The sequence below is a fragment of the Neovison vison genome, chromosome 6 (assembly GCF_020171115.1).
Source record: "Neovison vison isolate M4711 chromosome 6, ASM_NN_V1, whole genome shotgun sequence".
NCBI lineage: Eukaryota > Metazoa > Chordata > Mammalia > Carnivora > Mustelidae > Neogale > Neogale vison.
In genome coordinates this window covers 175,720,786-175,740,706 of record NC_058096.1, presented here as the reverse complement: position 1 = coordinate 175,740,706, position 19,921 = coordinate 175,720,786, and the positions used below count along the sequence as shown (strand labels likewise).

The following is a 19,921-nucleotide window of genomic DNA, read 5'->3' as shown; positions in this document are numbered from 1 at the left end:
AGAGAGAGAGAGAGGCAGAGGGAGAAGCAGGATCCCTGAGGAGCAGGGAGCCCCATGCGGGACTTCATCCCTGGACCCTGGGATCATGACCTGAGCTGAACACAGACACTCAAACAACTGAGCCACACAGGTATCCCATATTATGACATTTTTAAGAAGACTTTATTTATTCATTTGATAGAAAGAGACACAGTGAGAAAGGGAAGACAAGCAGGGGGAGTGGGAAAGAGAGAAGGAGGCTTCCTGCTGAGCAGAGAACCCAATGTGGGGCTCAATCCCAGGGTCCTGGGATCATGACCTGAGCCAAAGGCAGACACTTAATGACTGAGCCACCCAGGCACCTCTGTTATGACATTTTTAACTTTAATATTACTCTCCTTCTTCATACACTCTTTTGACAGAATCTATACCAAAACTCCTCATAATCCTTCTCAAGGGCAGCCTCTCGGACCACAGAAAATGCTCCTTCCTCCATACTTTCACCCACATACCAGTGAACAAAGGCACACTTGGCATACATCAGATCAAACTTGGGGTCCAGGTGAGCCCAGGCCTCAGCAATACCTGTGGTGCATTGGTCACCATGCACACCACTCCCTGTACTGTGGCAAGTTCTCCACCAGGTACCATGGTGGGAGGCTGGTAATTAATTACAATATGAAGCCAGTGGGACACAAGTCCATAAACTGGATGGTAAACATTGTCTTGATGATGGCAATGGCAGCATTGACATCTTTGGGAACCATGTCACCATGGTAAAACAGGCAGCAAGCCATGTTTTACCATAGCAGGGGTCACAATGTCACATTTCCTCATCTGGTTTGGCTGGTTCAAAGTATACACTGGTGATCTCTGCTACAGAAAGCTGTTCATGGTAGGCTTTCTCAGCAGAGATGACAGAAGCATATGTGGCCAGAAGAAGTGGATGCAGTAACAGGGGATGGGACTAGGTTGATCTGGAATTGTCAGATCAACATTCAGAACTCCATCAAATCTGAGGGAAGCAGTGATGGAGGACACAAATTGACTATCAACACTATTTAGGTTAGTGTAGGCTGTGTGTTCATTATCAAGGTTCTATCAAAGATGTCATAAAAGATGGCCTGAATGTTTACCGTGGAGGCACAGAGTGCTCCAAGGTGGTATGGGTAGTGAGGGTGGGGTTGTAGGACTCAACTATAACTGTGGATACCTGGGTGGCTGCGTAAATGGAGAACTCCAGCTTGGACTTTTTGCCATAATCGACAGAGATGTTCTATTGTTCTATTCATAATCGACAGAGATTTTGCCATAATCGACAGAGATGTTCTATTGGAGGTGAAACTGAAACCAGCTGCCCCTCCAAAGCTGTGGAAAGCAAAGAAATGCTGAGGAACTATGCACTTGTCAGCTGGTTCCTGAATCCTGTCCAAAACAAGGCAAATTATCTTGCCAGTGGTGTAGTAACCCTGGGCATAGTTCTTGGCAGCATCTTTCTTGACTGTGATGAGCTGCTCACGGTGGAAGAACTGGCAGTAGGTGACAGTATGAACTTCATCAATGACTGTGGGTTCCAGGTCTACAAATACTGCCCTGCACACATGCTTGCCAGCACTGATTTCATCAAAGAAGTTGTCAAAAGAGCCTTCTTCATCAATAATCCTGTCACTTGGCATCTGACCAGCTGGCTGGGATGATGTGTTCCAGCAACAGGGTTCCCAAAAGACATCACCAATCTGAACACCAGCCTGGCTAACACGTATGGAGATACATTCACTCGGGGTTACTGATTTGTGGCTGCCAAGAAGATGGTGGAGAGGAGGGAAGAGGTTGTTACTTCTTAATTTTTTTTTTTAAGATTTTATTCATTTATTTGACAGACAGAGATCACAAGTAGGCAGAGAGGCAGGCAGAGAGAGAGAGAGAGAGGAGGAAGCAGGCTCCCCGCCAAGCAGGGAGCTTGATGCAAGACTCGATCCCAGGACCCCGAGATCATGACCTGAGCCTAAGGCAGCGGCTTAACCCGCTGAGCCACCCAGGTGCCCCAAGATTGTTACTTCTTACAGCTAGACTCTTGGGTGGTTGATGTAAGAGAACCTGGCAAATGAATGTGATTATAAAAGATGAAATAATTGATATTCTTATACAACTAGTTCCCCTCCAACTTCTATGTTACATTGTTTCTTTATTGTCTTTCTATTCACATTATGTATTGAAACTATGATTCCAAGAGTTGTTCCTTCCTTAGTTTTAAAGTTAATTGCATTAAAAAAAAAGTTAATTCATTTTATGCTCACCTCTGTTTTTGTTGTTGTTGCTGTTTTCCTTTATTTAGTTCATTGTTGTTGTTTTTGTCATGGTGGATATGTAAGAATAAATTCTCATAGTACTTGCACAACCAAAAGTACATGCTCTTATTTTTGTTGTTGTTATTGTTGTTGTTGTTTATAAAGTAGCCTCCACACCCAGCACGGTGCCCAACATAATGCTTGAACTCAGGACCCTGAGATCAAGACCTGAGCTGAGATCAAGAATCAGACACTTAACTGACTGAACCACCCAGGTGCCCCTTGCTCTTGCCTTTTTACTTCAACAAGCTGTCTAGATACAACATTTTCCTGACACTTTATTTTCTGGATGACTATGCATTTTATCGTACCATTGTTTTCTAATGATATATATTGTTGGGAACTTTAAGGAAAGCCTGATACTTCCCCTTGTAAGTTATCTGATCTTTGGCTGGAATACTCAACAAATTATATACTTATCTTTAAAACCCATAATTTGACAAAGTCATGTTTCAGTTTTACACATATCTTACTGATTTTTCTTTAGTTGTGATGTGCTTTGAATGTATCCTTAAATAGTGTTTAGAGTATGTTTTCACTTTCCACCTTGGTGAGAGGTTATTTTATTCAAGGATGATAAACATACATTGATACTCCTTTGTTTTCAGTAACTCTATTAAATCTACTATTAGTTTCTGGTCTGTGTGTTTACTTTCTTCAATCTGTCTTCTCTTCTGTATTTTCATTGTGTTTTAAACAATCCCTGAGGTTTTGTTTGCTTGAATTTGTTTTGCTTTCAGATAGTGTCTTCATTTATGTGATAATTTTATTCTTCACTTATTTCCTAAGCTCTGCCAACTTAGTTTCACCTGTTTCTGTTGAACATAATTATAATTTCTTACTAAAAATCATATCTCTGCCTCAATTTTTTTAAAATTTAGGATTGTTTATTTCAATTATTTGAGTCCATGACAATAAGTTTGCTTGCAATATTCATCCACCCCAGAGCAACATTTTTCTGAAATATGTTCTCTGCCTCCTGCTTTTCTGGATCCATTCTTCCTTTTCTCCATCCCCTTCCCCAACCCCTCTATTCCATCCCTGTCCCTAATCTTTACATAAATATGCTGATTCCTTTTGCAATATTGTTTACTTTTAATTAGATGAGTCTCTGTAACAAGCTGTGCATTTTGATCATTTATTTAAAGTACTGCTGTTCTGGCCTCTTGGTCTGCACAAGATTTGAGAACCGGTATCTTCCTAACTTTTGCTACATTCTGCTGCAAGAGTGATTTTCTTCATGAGGCACCTGGGTGGCTTAGTTGGTTAAGCTTCTGCCTTTTGCTCAGTTCATGATCCCAGGGTCCTGGGATGGAGCCCCATGGTTCGGCTCCATCCACAGCGGGGAGTCTGCTTCTCCCTTTTCTTCTGCCCCTCCCCCTCAATCATGGTCTCTTTCTCTCAAATAAATAAATAAAATATTTTTTTAGAGAAGAATGATTTTCTTCAGTGTCTTCTAGCATCCCATCAGATCCTTTCTTCCCATGACACTCCTTCCTAACCGTTTATGGCTTTTGTGATTTAAAGTGTTTAGGCATCTGTTAGTCTATTTTTTGTTTGTCTCTTTTGTTTTTGGAGTTGTTTCAGATAAAAAGAACAGAGATATCCTCACTCTGTCACTGTATAAATTATCTTACTGATGTCCTATGTCAAATGCCCAACATACCTAACAGTGCTAACTCTAAGCCAGGCACTGCTTTAGCTACTGGTAGCAGAGCAGTAGGAAAAACAAACCAACAAACCAAAAAAACTGACACATATCCCTTATCCCTGCCCCTATGAACTAAGAATGGCTAATTAACATAAATACAGATATCATTTAATTACATGCTGTCTTCTGCTCGCCACGTATTTTACTTGGCTTGCATAAAATATAATTTCAGTAAACAAAAATTTACAAACACACTCATACAAAGACTAGTCTATCAAAAATACTGTAATAGCCTCCAAATTAATATACTGGGATCCAATTTCATCCTCCCCAAATCTAACTTTGAAATAACAGCCAGAAATACATTATCATACAACTCATTTCTCTGTTTAAAAATACATTTAAGTAATTTTGAAAATTGTGTTATTTCTTCTTGAGGGGAGAATCATAAAATAGGAGATAAATAGCAAATAAATAACTTTTTAAAAAAGAAGAAGAAGAAATATAGAGGCATCTGGGTGGCTCAGTCAGTTACATGTCTGCCTTCAGCTCAGGTTATGATCTTAGGGTCTTGGGACTGAGCCTTGTGCCAGGTTCCTTCTTAGTGAGTCTGCTTCTCTGTCTTCCTCTTGTCCCTCCCCTGTTCATGCTCTTTCTGTCTCAAAAAAATAAAATCTTTAAAAAGAAGAAAACAGGGACGCCTGGGTGGCTCAGTTGGTTAAGAGGCTGCCTTCGGCTCAGGTCATAATCCCAGTGTGCTGGGATCGAGTCCCACATTGGGCTCCTTGCTCAGCAGGGAGTCTGCTTCTCCCTCTGCCTCTGCTGCCACTCTGCCTGCCTGTGTTCTCTGTGTCTCTCTCTCTGGCAAATAAATAAATAAAATCTTAAAAAAAAAAAAAGAAGAAGAAGAAGAAGACATATATTCAAGTATCCTGTATTTAAATAGTTATAATATGAATCTTCTAATTTTTTCATACCAGATATTCATGCACTCTGATTTGTCATCTGTAAAAGCTCCAGGATACAAAACCTAGTTCAGATTTCCTTATGATGACTTTACAAAGGTTTATTTGCCTGTTATTTTAATTTTCCTGCCAATTCAAGGGCTGGCTAGAACTCAGTCTGTGTTGAACTACCTGGCTTCAATCTAGAAATTCTCTTATAGTTCTCTGAACTCGGTTTTGCTATTGCTACTCATGGGGTCAAGCCTAACCCAAGCACATGGGATGCAAGTAAATGTCCTTACTAATTCAACATTAGTGATTTTCCCGTCTTTTTTTTTTCCTTTCAGAGAACACTGGAGGTGATTTGTTTGTTTGCTTTTGTTTCTGAAACTATTACATCAGTAGTGATCTTAAAATTCAATTTTCTTTCTACTAAAATTTTTAAAAAAGGTAGAAGTGATTTTTGACAGAAAATGAAGCCATTTGGAAGTCTGCCCTTGAGAGTAGATGACAGAAAAATTTCCCCTAGAATGAACCTGAAATTTTTATATAAATTGACTTCAGGCATTTTTTTTCTATTAAATTGCATTATCATGCAATAGCCTTGCATTATGCTAGGCTATTAAGAGGCTAATAATAATGTTAATGGGGTTTATTATTTTTTGCATCATTTAAAAATTTTTATTTATATATATTGTTTTGTTTTTAAATAATAACTTTATTATTTTGAGTGCTTACAAAGTGTTTAATTATTGTGTTACATGCCATATAAATATTGACTCATTCATCCTCATAATCAAAATAATTAGCCTCATTTTAGAGATAAAAATGTCAAGGCTTAGAGGGAACAAATAACTTCCTCCTTTTAATATAGTTATACTAACTAATGGCAGAACCAAAGTTCAAATCTGTGTCTGTCAAATGCCCAACCTAACAACTCCAGCCTTCATCTTATATCACCTCTGTCCTAGTTCCAGACAGTCTCATTCTGGAAACTAGGAAGAAATGTGAATCCCTGGGCCCATTTCCAGTGTTTCTGACAGGGTAGGCTGGGGATGGAGCAGAGAAATCTGTGACCACCAGGTAATTCTCTTCTGAATCATTACTTTAGGAAATATCTTTACTAAAAGAAACACTATAATTTAAAAAGTTTCATATAGTTTATACTAATGATTTCATTTTTCAACTAAATTTAAAATAGTCATCAAAATATGAGAAGACAGAAAACAAAAAATTTCAAAAAATTATTCCCAGGGGAAAAGTCAAGATGGCGGAGAAGTAGCAGGCTGAGATGACATCAGGTAGCAGGAGATCAGCTAGATAGCTTATCAGATCATTGCAAACACCAACAAATTCAACAGGAGATCGAAGAGCAGAAGAGCAACAATTCTAGAAACAAAAAATCGACCACTTTCTGAAAGGCAGGACAGGCAGAGAAGTGAATCCAAAGCGATGGGAAGATAGACGGCAGGGGGAAGGGCCGGCTCCCTGCAAACAGTGGAGCAATGGAGCACAAAATCAGGACTTTTAAAAGTCTGTTCTGCTGAAGGACATCGCTCCAGAGGCTAAACCGGGGTGAGCCCATGCAGGGTCAGCATGGCCTCAGGTCCACAGGGTCACAGAAGGATCGGGGGTGTCTGAGTGTCGCAGAGCTTGCAGGTATTAGAACGGGGAAGCTGGCTACAGAGACAGAGCCAAAGAGTGAGCTCTCAACTCAGGGTTACGTTGAACCGGTCACAGGCTGGGTGAGCTTGGAGAGCGGAGAGGCCAGGGAGATGGTAGTGATTGAGCACTTTTTTCTGAGGGCACACTGAGGAGTGGGGCCCCGGAGCTCTCAGCTCCTCTGGGCCAGAGATTGGGAGGCCACCATTTTAATTCCTGTCCTCCAGAACTCTACAGAAAGCGTTCACGGAACAAAAGCTCCCGAAATTGAACTCGAGCAGATTACTTAGCCTGGCCCTTGGTAAGGGCGGTGCAATTCTGCCTCGGGCAAAGATATCTGAGAATCACTACAACAGGCCCCTTCCCCAGAAGATCAGCAAGAAATTCAGCCAAGACCAAGTTCACTTACCAAGGAGAACAGCAGAATTCCAAAGGAGGAGAAAGCAAAGCATGGAATTCATGGCTTTCATCCCATGATTCTTTAGTCTTGCAGTTAATTAATTTTTTTAATTTTTTTTTCTGCTAATTTTTTTTTAACTTTTACCCTTTCCACTTTTAACGTTTTCTAACTAGTTTATCTTAACAATACCTTTCATTAAAAAAATCTTCTTTGAACCTTCATTATTATAGTCATATTTTATCCTTCATTGTATTTAACTTTATTTTTTGTACACACATAGGGTTTTTTCCTCTAAAAAAATTTGGTATACAACTTCTTTTAATAGATCAGAATATACCCTAAATCTAACACAGGGCTTTGTTCTAGTCTCCAGCCTGAGCAAATTCTCTCCAATTTCTTTTTCTTTATTCTCCCAACCAACTTATCTTACCAATTCCTTTTTTAGAAATTAAAAAAAAAAATTTTATTTCATCTTTATACTCATATTCCACCCCTTCATCAGGTTTACCCTTATATATGTTTTTCATTCTTGAAAATGTTGGAGGGAGTTTCTTCTAAGAGACCAAAATACTCACAAAATTAAGTGGGTGACCCTTTTCTAGCCACCAGTAATAAATATATATATATTCTTTTTTATATATATTTTTATTTTTTTTAGTTTAGTTTATGTTTTTCCTGAACTTCTTTTTGCTGCCTCTCTTTCCCCCACAATTTGGGGTCTCTTCCAATTTGGTTAAAGCACATTTTCCTGGGGGGTCTTCGCCACCCTTTTAGTATTTTATTCACTCCTTCATATATTCTAATCTGGATAAAATGACAAGGCAGAAAAACTCACCACAAACAAATAACAAACAAACAAACAACAAAAAAAAAACAACCACAAAAAACAAGAGGCAGTACCAAAGGCTAGGGACCTAATCAATACGGACATTGGTAATGTGTCAGATCTAGAGTTGAGAATGACAATTCTCAAGGTGCTAGGTGCTAGCCGGGCTCAAAAAAGGCATGGAAGATATTAGAGAAACCCTGTCTGGAGGAATAAAAGCCATTTCTGAAGAAATAAAAGAAGTAAAATCTAACCAAGACGAAATCAAAAAGGCTATTGAGGAGGTGCAATAAAAAATGGAGGCTCTTACTGTTAGGATAAGTGAGGCAGAAGAGATAATTAGTGATATAGAAGACCAAATGACAGAGAATAAAGAAGCTGAGCAAAAGAGAGACAAACAACTACTGGAACATGAAGGGAGAATTCGAGAGATAAGTGACACCATAAGACAAAACAACATTAGAATAATTGGGATTCCAGAAGAAGAAGAAAGAGAGAGGGGGAGCAGAAGGTATATTGGAGAGAATTATTGTAGAAAATTACCCTAATATGGCAAAGGGAACAAGCATCAAAACCCAGGAGGTGAAGAGAACCCCGCTCAAAATCAATAAGAATAGGTCGACACCCCGTCACCTAATAGTAAAATTTACAACTCTTAGCGACAAAGAGAAAATCCTGAAAGCAGGACAAGAAGCCCGGGACAAGAAGTCTGTAACATACAATGGTAAAAATACTAGATTGGCAGCAGATTTATCCACAGAGACCCCTCAGGCCAAAAAGAACTGGCACAATATATACAGAATGCTTAAAAGGAAAAACAAGCAGCCAGGAATACTATATCCAGCTAGGCTATCATTGAAAATAGAAAGAGATAAAAAGCTTCCAGGACAAAGAAAAACTAAAAGAATTTATAAACACCAAGCCAGCTATACAGGAAATATTGAAAGGGGTCCTCTAAGCAAAGAGAGACCCTAAAAGTAGTAGATCAGAAAGGAACAGCGACAATATACAGTAATTGTCACCTTACAGGCAATACAGTGGCATTAAATCCACATCTCTCAATAGTTACCCTGAATGTAAATGGGCTAAATGCCCCAATCAAAAGACACAGGGTATCAGAATGGATTAAAAAAAAAAAAAAAACCATCAATATACTGCCTACAAGAAACTCATTTTAGACCCAAAGAAACCCCCAGATTTAAAGTGAGGGGGTGGAAAACAATGCACCATGCTAATGGACATCAAAAGAAAGCTGAGGTGGCAATCCTTACATCAGATCACTTAGATTTTAATCCAAAGACTCTAATAAGAGGTGAGGAAGGACACTATATCATACTCAAAGGGTCTGTCCAACAAGAAGCTCTAACAATTTTAAATATCTATGCCTCTAACATGGGAGCAGCCAACTATATAAACCAATTAATAACAAAATCAATGAAACACATTGACAATAATACAATAATACTAGGGGACTTTAACACTCCCCTCACTGAAATGGACAGAACATCCAAACAAAAGATAAACAAGGAAATAAAGGCCTTAAAGGACACACTGGACCAGATGGGCATCACAGACCTATTCAGAACTTCCATCCCAAAGCAACAGAATACACATTCTTCTCTAGTGCACATGGAACATTCTCCAGAATAGACCACATCCTGGGTCGTAAATCAGGTTTCAACCAGTATCAAAAGATGGGGATCATTCCCTGCATATATTCAGACCAGAGTGCTCTGAAGCTAGAACTCAGTCATAAGAGGAAATTTGCTAAGAACGCAAATACATGGAGACTAAACAGCATCCTTCTAAAGAATGAATGGGTCAACCAGGAAATTAAAGAAGAATTGGAAAAAATTCATGGAAACAAATGATAATGAAAACACAACTGTTCAAAATCTGTGGGACACAGCACAGGCAGTCCTGAGAGGAAAATATATAGCGACACAGGCCTTTCTCAAGACACAAGAAAGATCTCAAGTACACAACCTAACCCCACACCTAAAGGAGCTGGAGAAAGAACAACAAAGAAAGCCTAACCCAGCAGGAGAAGGGAAATCATAAAGATCAGAGCAAATCAACCAAAAAAAACAATTTTTTTAGAAACCAAAAAAAAACAATAGAGCAAATCAACGAAACTAGGAGCTGGTTCTTTGAAAGAATTAATAAGATTGATAAACCCCTGGCCAGACTTAACAAAAAGAAAAGGGAAAAAACCCAAATAAATAAAATCGTGAGTGAAAGAGGAGAGTTCACAACCAACACCAAAGAAATACAAACAATTATAAGAACATACTATGAGCAACTCTACGCCAACAAATTTGACAATCTTGAAGAAACGGATGTATTCCTAGAGACATATAAACTACCACAACTGAACCAGGAAGAAATAGAAAACCTGAACAGACCCAAAACCGGTAAGGAGATTGAAACAGTCATCAAGAATCTCCCAACAAACAAGAGCCCAGGGTCAGATGGATTCCCAGGGGTATTCTACCAAACATTTACAAAAATCTTTTTTTTTTTTTTTTAAAGATTTTATTTGCTATTTGGCACAGAGAGAAATCACAAGCAGGCAGAGAGGCAGGCAGAGAGAGAGGGAGAGGCAGACTCCCCGCTGAGCAGGGAGCCCGATGCAGGGCTCAATCCCAGGACTCCGGGATCATGACCTGAGCCGAAGGCAGAGGCTTTAACCCACTGAGCCACCCAGGTGCCCCTCTACCAAACATTTAAAGAAGAATTAGTTCCTACTCTCCTGAAACTGTTCCAAAAAATAGAAATGGAAGGAAAACTTCCAAACTCATTTTATGAGGCCAGCATTACCTTGATCCCAAAACCAGACAAGGATCCCATCAAAAAAGAGAACTACAGACCAATATCCTTGATGAACACAGATGCAGAAATTCTCACCAAAATACTAGCCAGTAGGATCCAACAGTACATTAAAAGGATTATTCACCACGACCAAGTGGGATTTATTCCAGGGCTGCAAGTTTGGTTCAACATCTGCAAATCAATCAATGTGATACAATACATTAATAAAAGAAAGAACAAGAACCATATGATACTCTCAATAGATGCTGAAAAAGCATTTGACAAAGTACAGCATCCTTTCCTGATCAAAACTCTTCAAAGTGTAGGGATAGAGGGTACATACCTTAATATCATCAAAGCCATCTATGAAAAATTTACAGCGAATATCATTCTCAATGGGAAAAAACTGAGAGCTTTTCCACTAAGGTCAGGAACACGGCATAGATGTCCACTATCATCACTACTGCTATTCAACATAGTACTAGAAGTCCTAGCCTCAGCAATCAGACAACAAAAAGAAATTAAAGGCATCCAAATCGGCAAAGAAGTCAGACTCTCACTCTTTGCAGATGATATATTATATGTGGAAAACCCAAAAGACTCCCCTCCAAATCTGCTAGAACTTGTACAGGAATTCAGTAAAGTGTCAGGATATAAAATCAATGCAGAGGAATCAGTTGCATTTCTTTACACCAACAACAAGACAAAAGAAAGAGAAATTAAGGAGTCAATCCCATTTACTATTACACCCAAAACCATAACATGCCTAGGAATAAACCTAACCAAAGAGGCAAAGAATCTGTACTCAGAAAACTATAAAGTACTCATGAAAGAAATTGAGGAAGACACAAAGAAATGGAAAAATGTTCCATACTCATGGATTGGAAAAACAAATATTGTGAAAATGTCTATGCTACCTAAAGCAATCTACACGTTTAATGCAATCCCTATCAAAGTACCATCCATCTTTTTCAAAGAAATGGAACAAATAATCCTAAAATTTCTTTGGAACCAGAAAAGACCTCGAATAGCCAGAGGAATATTGAAAAAGAAAGCCAAAATTGGTGGCATCAAAATTCCGGACTTCAAGCTCTATTACAAAGCTGTCATCATCAAAACAGTATGGTACTGGCACAAAAACAGACACATAGATCGATGGAACAGAATAGAGAGCCCAGAAATAGACTCTCAACTCTATGGTCAACTAATCTTTGACAAAGCAGGAAAGAATGTCCAATGGAAAAAAGACATCCTCTTCAACAAATGGTGTTGGGAAAATTGGAAAATTTCTGCCACATGCAGAAAAATGAAACTGGACCTTTTCCTTATACCACACACAAAAATAGACTTAAAGTGGATGAAGGACCTCAATGTGAGAAAGGAATCCATCAAAATCCTTGAGGAGAACATAGGCAACAACCTCCTCGATCTCAGCTGCAGCAACTTTTCCCTAGGAACATCGCCAAAAGCAAGGGAAGCAAGGACAAAAATGAACTATTGGGATTTCATCAAGATCCAAAGCTTTTGCACAGCAAAGGAAAGAGTTAACAAAACCAAAAGACAACTGACAGAATGGGAGAAGGTATTTGCAAAGAACATATCAGAGAAAGGGCTAGTATCCAAAATCTATAAAGAGCTTAGCAAATTCAACACCCAAAGAACAAATAATCCAATCAAGAAATGGGCAGAGGACATGAACAGACATTTCTGCAAAGAAGACATTCAGATGGCCAACAGACACATGATAAAGTGCTCCACATCACTCAGCGTCAGGGAGATACAAATCAAAACCACAATGAGATACCACCTCACACCAGTCAGAATGGCTAAACTTAACAAGTCAGGAAACGACAGATGCTGGTGAGGATGCGGAGAAAGGGGAGCCCTCCTACACTGTTGGTGGGAATGCAAGCTGGTGCAACCACTCTGGAAAACAGCATGGAGGTTCCTCAGAAAGTTGAAAATAGAACTACCCTATGACCCAGCAATGGCACTACTGGGTACTTACCCTAAAGATACAAACGTAGTGATCCGAAGGGGCACGTGCACCCGAATGTTTATAGCAGCAATGTCCGCAGTAGCCAAATTATGGAAAGAACCTAGATGTCCATCAACTGATGAATGGATAAAGAAGATGTGGCATATATATTATATATATATATATATATATATATATATATATATAATATATATGGATACTATGCAGCCATCAAAAGAAATGCAGCCATCAAAAGAAATGAAATCTTGCCATTTGCGACAACATGGATGGAACTGGAGAGTATTATGCTTAGTGAAATAAGTCAATCAGAGAAAAACAACTATCATATGATCTCCCTGATATGTGGAAGTGGAGATGCAACGTGGGGGTTTTGGGGCATAGGAAAGGAAAAAATGAAACAAGATGGAATTGGGAGGGGTACAAACCATAAGAGACTCTTAATCTCACAAAACAAACTGAGGGTTGCAGTGGGGAGAGAGGAAGGGAGAGTGTAGTGGGGTTATGGACATTGGGGAAGATATGTGCTATGGTAAGTGCTGTGAAGTGTGTAAACCTGGCTATTCACAGACCTGTACCCCTTGGCTTAATAATACTTTATTTGTTAAAATAATAATAATACGCCTGGGTTTAATAATACATTATTTGTTAAAAAATAATAATAACAACAACAAGAACTATAATGCAATTACATGGAAACCAATAATAATGAAAATGTTACTCTTTTAGCACTTCTGATTACTTCAGGGCAGTATTATGTTGAAGCTGCCCTATAGATGTCATGAGAGCTGATGCTTTGCCTCCTTTCTTATTCATGTTCAGTAACATCACTTTGTGACCTTAAAATTGTCCATGGTAGGAGTGTTTACCACCACAGAAATCATGAAGCACTACTGGTCATCCTCCCTCCAGTGGTTGTTAAGGATTGACATCTCTCATGACAAGGGATGACTGACTTTTAAAAAGACCTGAGGCTCAGAGCTCTCTGTGTCCACACAGACTCTCTGAACACCATTTTCCTTTCATTGCCTTCAGTTTTGGAGTTATCTTTATACCAGAATGATGCTGGTTTTGCCTTTAAAGTAAAGAGGTTTATGAAGATTTGAAGTGTCCTTCTTTAGATATATTTATTTAAATCAGTCCAATAAGAAGAATGGCTCAGTTTTTTAAAAAATGGTAATATGGATGGTATGTAAAGAAAACCAAATGAAGAAAGTGGTACTGGTAAATCTATTTTTGGAGGCACACTGCTTCGGACTGTTTTCCATTATTTATTACTATATAGCCAATGGGTCTTAGTTTCCAATCACAATTTCTACCCTGATAAACTAGCCTGGATGAGTAGGGCCAGGGTATCAAAGAAGTATACTTGCTTTCTCTCTCTCTTTATCTTTAATTTTGTCTTTGTCTTCCCCGAATGCTTTCTATGAAAGCTAAAAGCTAAAATGAGGATTTCTCTTTTGCTGAGCCTGACACTCTCTTGAATTGTCCTGTTTTAATGTTTTCAGTGATTCTGTAGTTTTCTACTTTAAATGTAAAAGTCTTTCCTCCTGGTTCTAATGTTAGGTATTGGATGTCTTCCCAGGGCTTATGTTGTGAATATTGGGGAAAGAATTGATTGTTTAGAGGGGGAGACAAATAGAAAACTTTGTGGCTTCAGAGGCTTTATTTGTGGTTTGTTTTCTTATGTGTTTAAGAGGAAAGGGGAACAGATAGCATGGGGGCTGGAAGAGACCGTGGCAAGTATAGTATCACTGTAATGTTGACTTTGATTTCCTCCTTTTGACCATTTTATTGATATCTAAGATACATAAGCAAGACCAACCCTTCCCACAACTGAAACCAACAGTTGATTTATATAGCACTATATAGTCTCTTGCTGACATGAGCATCAGTAGTCAGAAAGAAATGTGCTCTTTAATTCCTTTTCTGACTGTCATTTTCTTCAAAGACAGTATTTCTGGAACGATATAAAGGTGAAAATGTAACAAGATGTGGAAAATAGTTTTAAAATTTGTCAGTGTTCAATATTTGGAAGTCATGAATTAGTTATTTTTTTCTCCTTGCTGAGGAAGTTTTTCCTTCAGTGTTCAGACTCAGACAAGCCCAGGATGGAGACAAAATATTTTAGAAGATTTGAAATAGGAGATAAGATTAAACCATTATTTGAATGATTTTTTGAAAGCAGTAAGGTTTGCTCAAACATTTCATCTTGAGTTCCATTTGCTCTTTATGTAAAAATAAACCTAGGTAGGTTGAAGCTGAGTCACCACTCAGGAATAAGATATTTTACATTGTCTTTCAAATACAAATGCTATTGTAGTGACAATTACACATATAGAAAATGTCCGTGTTGCCTTTGTTCTCATGTACCAGACAGCTGCTGTGTGTATGCATGTGAATGTGTGTGTATATATGCCTGCGTGTGTATAGTACAGCATTATAGCAACCATGTACTTTTTCATTATACCACCTTTTATGATCATCTGTCTTTAAACAGAACAATTTCTTCTTCAAAATAAATATCTTGTTGGGGGTAGCTCTCTGGACTGGAGAACCTATGGGGGAGTCTCTAGAAAGACCTGTGCTGTGGTAAATCCTTCCATTGCATTTATTTACCAGCAAAATAAGATGCCAGACTCAGTGAGAGAAATATCTGTGCCTGTAGGAAAAGGAGGTTGACCGGTGATAGGAGGCAGGCCCAGGACTATGGGTGCAAGACTGTCATTTGGGGACAAGGATAACCACGGGTGAAGGAGACCAGGATTGCTGTGAAGAAGACCTCTTCTCCTTATGCAGCAGCCCCTTCATATGCTAACACAGCCAGCACATGCATAGATAAAAACGTAATCAAAAGACCCAGAACACTGTCAATAGCATAGCTGCAGGGACTCACAGCTGTATGAATGAATGAATGAATGAATGAAAAATTTATATACAATCAAAGTATTTTATAAATTAATATGGAGAAGTTCTAAGTGGGCATAATTTTCAGACACCCAATATTTTTTGTAAAACATTATCAAAAATTCATATGCTTGGATAAAAATGCTATTTAGGAAGAGGAGAATGGAAACAGAGCAAGAGGGAAGAAAAGAAGAGGAATTAACTTTGTTTCTAGGATCATAAAATATTACAACTAACTTCATGTATAATTACATATTGCTGAAAGAATATGAAGTCACAAGTTCCTCTTTTAATGGAACAGGACACTGAGACCCAGAGCAGGACTTGCCTAAGGCCACACAGTTCTTTATAGGCTTTAGACTGGAATCCAGTTTACCCATATCCTTTCCCTGTGGACATTTTGCTATTTTTATGTACGAAAAATATGGGACCACAGCAAATAGTTATGTATTTACCTACTAAGACAGAAATTTACTTGATTTCACTTTATGAACATTTGCACAAATGAATATCATCCAGAACATATATTAAAAACTGTGTGCACTAACTCTGACACTTATTTTAATGTTTGTAAAAATTCATACTTTATAAGATACTATAAGATAATGTTTATAAGAATTCAAAGGTCACAAATGTGACTTTTCTGCCCTTTAAGTTCCGGATATTGTAGCAAGTGTGGACTTGAAGGGGCATTTCCAAACTGTAAAGTTTGGGCCCATATTCTCCTTCTGCACATCTTGGAGAAGTGGACAGAAAAGTACTAAAGATGATGTGGGTCTGAACAGAGTCTCTCTGCAGCCACATACCACTTATTCATGTAATTTCCTTTTTCCTATGCTTAACTGTAACTCCCTTGGGACATGGTTTCTGACTGATCAACACTTTCAGGCAGGTTAGATGACCTTTCCCTGTTCTCACAGCTTCCTGTGCCTAAATCTGTACTGAATGAGACTCTGAATTCTTTGAGTATGCCCCAGTAACCACTATAGTTCCAGACACAAGGTGAAACTCAGGTAGTATTGATATAATCATTTTATCTAAACATTATCCCCCAGTGTAAAGCCTTCCCATTCCCTGCTGTCTTTTGTCTTTACCTTAGAGAAAGCTACTTGCACTTTCTAGCTTGATTGCCCTATATGTGTTCTTAAGTAAATGATGTAATTTTAAGCTACTTGGGATCCCAATCTTCGTTTGAATAATTATGCTGAATATGTGTTTATGCCTGACCACCTGAAATAGAAAGCTCCAAGCTTACTGAGATTCAGGGTCTAGAGCCACAAAACCCTGTTTTGTTCTCCAGGATTAGCTGCTTATTCTGTCAGAGCTTTGGTTTCATGTGTAGTAGGAAAATCCATTATTTCCCTGAGAGCATTGGGGTGAAATGTAATCTCACAAGTATTTTATTAATAGCAGTTAAGATATATTAAGCTGTTACTGTGCCAGTCACTGTGTTAGCTTCTTTCCATGCATTATCTCATTTCATCCTTATAACAGCTCATATTCCCAAGTTACAAAGAACCATGATCCAAACTGGATCATTTTGAATCTCTGGTCTCATGCTCCTAAACTAACAGCTAATACTGTTTGCCCTCAAGTGAGATAAAATAAGTATTTTGAAATATAGCCATATAACTTACAAATATGAAGCTGTGATAATGCAGATACTTCATGTTGCTGAAATAGGTGTGTAGCTGAATCCTTAATTAAGCAAGACAAGTGTTAACATGGGAAAATCCAAATATATATTGTGCCCATGGAAGAAGGAGGAAAAGTGGCCCAGAGACGTATATGAAGGGGATGGGGTAAGGAGGTGTGCTTGACTAACAGAGTTAGAATTACATCCTTTGCTACTTACCTGGTTTTACTTCAGGGGGTTTTCTCAACCTAGAATTCCCACTTCAAACTCCCATTCTTCCATTCTCCCTACAATCACTGTTGGGGCCAATTCCATGTTAAAACCTGTTAAACCCCTAAGGCCTGCCTGGGCCTGCTTAGCCAGAGTGACCCCATGTTGACTAGGTAGCCATTTTGTTGTTTAATAAACATCTCAGCAGTTACTGATATCGGTTCTGGGTAACCATTGCTAAAACACACACCTAAAAAAGGCCAGACAGGTAGGAGACATCCAATTAGCCAAAGCCACATATGTAGAGGTCTGTGGTTGTGCTCTATAAAACTAGCCTGTAAGACCAAGGGGTGGTTGCTCTCTTCGGAGGCAGCCCTGGCCGGTCAGTCTGACTTCTAATGCTTGGCATAGAGTAAAGCTTTGCATAACTTTCATTTTGTCTCAGTCTCGTTCCTTTGATAACGGACCCCATCCCTCACCTCCCGCTATCTTCTCTTCCTTGGTAGAAATCTTCTGCTCCTTTGAGGTTTGGCCCAAGGACCACCTCCTCCTGATTTATCCTTGGGTTTCTGAATTACTGTCTTACAAATTCATCATTTTTTCCTCTGTTCCTGCAACCCCTTTGCTGTAACTCTATTTCAGGGTGTCTTAGTTTGGCATTCTTGATATTTTAAACTAGATGATTCTTTGTTTTTGATGACTTCTCTGCATTCTAAGATGTTTAGCAGCATCTCTGTCCTCTTCTTTGGATGCAGGAGCACTTCCTTTCCCAGTAGTGACAATCACAAATGTCTCAGACATTGTCAAACATCCCCTAGGGAACAAAATCATCTCTGTTTGAAAGTTAATGGTCTTCTGACCATTATAACCTAGTTTCTGAAGGGAATTCCAAATGTGAGTACATTGTTTCACTTTGGAAAATATTCTTCTATAATTAAGTGTTTGTTGGATTTTATGAGCATTGTAGTCATCTTGGGGTCATATTAAAACCCAAGTCACTGGTGCCCTCCTGCTTTTCCTCATGTTTCTGATTTAGTTAGTCTGTGTTGGGTCCCAAGACACTGCCTTTCTAACCCATTTCTTAAAATGTCAAGTGATGTGTGTGCTGCTTTTCTGGGGACCACATTTTGAGAATCATTGTCAATACCACTGCTCAGCGCTTCTGCTTCAGCTTTTCCTGGTTAGATTCCCTGTAAGCAGGACAGTACTTTCTTTGTTGTTTCTCCCTGCCCCAACCCTGTGCTTTGCACACAGTAAGCCTACATTGAATTGAACAAATAAATCAATGAATCTGAAAGTACTTTGCCAAAGATTAAAAGGATTTACAGAGAAAACGTGTCATTAATAAGGTAATGGGATATGCAGGAATTTGGGGTCAGGTGAAGACAGTTCTGTTTCCAGAAGTGTTTTGACAGAGTGCTAAATGAAATGCCTCCAGTGAATTTGAATTCATTGTGAGTCAGACAAAGGATGGCTGTAAATTATTCTGTTGTCATGGCATATCAAGGAAGTTGATGGATAAAGGGACATGCTAATGAGACTGTAAGTGACAATGCAAAATGAAATCAATGGTCTCTGGGAGACTTCTTTTGAACAGAGTAGGGAAAGCATCTATTCTCATCATTGCCAATTATCAGGATCACTAAGCTTTTTAGGAGATGGATTAACTTGCAAAGATCCTGTTCTTCTGGACCATATCTGCCCAGATTTGGGGAGAAAAAGTAATGAAAGACCATTTTGGGGGGTGTAAAAAGGAAGAAGAATTATTACTCATGGTAGATGTCACTCTTATGCATTCTATAGCCATGCTTGTATTTTCCAAATACATGCACACCTACTACCTTCTGCAATTCCCATATAACCCTTTGAAGGTAAGTGAGACAAGTATTTTTTCCCCTATGCTTAGAAAGAGAAACTGAGTCACAGAAAATTTACTGAGGTACAGAAGCTCTTCTAAGTGAAAAAGGGAAACAGAGATATGGAATCTTCAATTAAGGGCAAAAGTAAATTTTTAAATGAAATGCTATGTTTAAAATAGGGCTAAGGTGAGAAAATTATTATCTTGAATCTTAGAAAGGGTCCTCTAGAGGCTACACTGTGAACATTGAGTGCATCTGCATTTTTCAGTTAAATCTCTTGCTCCTTCTTTCATTTGTTCCTGCTTTCTTTTCCTCAGGAATGTCCTTGTTTAAAGCATGGAATCCTCTTGCACAATTTTTAGGAGAAGACTACTTCTTTACTCTTCAGGATTTTGCTCACATGTCACCTCTTCCAAGAGGCATTTCCAAGTACTCTCTTTCAAGTTATGCTGATTTCATTTATAGAGCTCATCACAGTCTGATAGTGGCTTGTGGAAATCTTTCTCTGTCTCTCATTGGTCTTCTCTCACTGGAATGTAAAATCCTTAAAGGTAGAGGCATCCTTTGGCTTATCCATCCTTATATTAAAAGCACTTTAGCACAATGCTTCAAAATAACAGACACTTGGTGCATATTTGTTGTCTGAATGGATTCATCTTTCTCTAATTGAGTTCCTGCGATGGGACATGCGT

The 19,921-nt window shown here is 38.7% G+C and overlaps 1 pseudogene; it reads right to left on the bottom strand.

The window, feature by feature from the left end:
* Positions 1–369: 369 nt before the first annotated feature.
* LOC122910623 lies at positions 370–1,670 on the bottom strand (annotated as a pseudogene).
* Positions 1,671–19,921: the final 18,251 nt, after the last annotated feature.